The sequence below is a fragment of the Tetrahymena thermophila genome (assembly GCF_000189635.1).
Source record: "Tetrahymena thermophila SB210 genomic scaffold scf_8254104, whole genome shotgun sequence".
In the NCBI taxonomy this organism is placed as follows: domain Eukaryota; phylum Ciliophora; class Oligohymenophorea; order Hymenostomatida; family Tetrahymenidae; genus Tetrahymena; species Tetrahymena thermophila.
In genome coordinates this window covers 1-1,683 of record NW_002476052.1, presented here as the reverse complement: position 1 = coordinate 1,683, position 1,683 = coordinate 1, and positions in this window count along the sequence as shown.

Here is a 1,683-nt window from a genome sequence, read left to right as displayed (position 1 = left end):
AAACCTTATAAATATGATGACTATGCTTACATATGCTTAATAAAAGATAATTATTACAAATAAATTATTTGTTTATTATTAATTGATGTTTATTTTATTAGTATGTATGTATTTATCTATCTTTTTAATTGAAAAATATAAAAAAAACAAAAAACACCAAAAATAAATAAAAAAATTATAAGAAATTTTTCATGGTTACTATTACATTTCTTCATTTATCAATCACTAATCATTCATTTTGTTTTGATTTGTATTTACTTTGAACTTATAAGATTAAATAATAAAATAATATTAAAACATTTTTAATATATTTTTAAAATTTTAATTTAAATAATTTTATTATTTAATTTTGTTTGATTATAATAATATATATTGAATAATTTCAAAAATAAAATAACTATTTAAAAACTAATAATTTCTAAATTCTTTTTTATTTTCTTAAAATTAGGTAATATTTTTATTATTAAAAATTCATTTTTAATTATTTTTTATCATTACCATTTAATATTATTTTATTAAAAAATATTAAATTAAACATTAAAAAAAGAAAAGAAATTTCTAAAAGAGAAAAGATGAATTTAAATCTGAATAATCTAGTATTTGGAAAAACTCTTGGATGAAAAAAAGAAAGAGGAAATAATAAAATTGTGTTATTAAAAAAATGATTTTTTTTGAATATTTAATTTTAATTTTTCAATTATTAAATCAATCATATTATTTTCTTATAATCGAAAATTATTATTTATTATAGCTTAATTGGATAAAAACAAATATTAAGAATATTAAAAATAAAAATCTTTTATTACTTTCAAAAATTTTTAACTTAAATATTAAAGTAATAATCGAAATTTTTAAATAAAATGTTTTGTAAATATTTTTTTTAGTAAAATAAACTCTGATGCCATTAAAATAAAAAGATAAATATAATTTTTTGATAATAAAAAAATAAAAATATTATTTATTTTCTATATCTAATTTAAAGTGATATTTATTATTTAAATTTTATAAATCTTTAAAGTCTGTATTTATTAATTTAACATGTGAATTAAAAATAAATAATTTATTAAAAATATTAAAGCCAATTTAATTTATTAAAATACTTAAAGTAAAATTGTTGAAAATTTATTTTTCATTTTTAATAAAAGATTTTGAGAAATCAAACCTGTAGCACTTTACAAATTGATATTTTTCACTTTACAAAAATTTGTGATAATTTTTTTGATTGTTGAAATTTAATTTATTAATTTAAAAATATTATATGTTAATTTAAGATAATAATACAAATTATTATCAATAATTTTTTTGATAATTTTTTTTAGATTCTTCTATTAAAAAAAATGTTTATTTATCAAGAAATATTTTTTTAATTGTTATTATTTTGTAAAAAGTGAGAATTTTGTTATTTTTCTAATTTTTTTTTATTTATTTTAATATTTTAAATATCATATTAATCCAATTTAAAAAATTTTTAAATGTCTGGCTGCCTAATTTTAAAATTAAGGTAAATATTATTTAAGTTTTAAAAAACTAAGTTACTTTATTTTAAATGAATTTTTATTTAAAACAAAAATCTTCTTAATCTTGGATATTTAATTTACTTTTGATTTTTTTAAATAAATCTAGATATGTAATTTTCTCATCTTCTCATTTTTAAGATTTACTATCAAATTTTAAAATTAATAA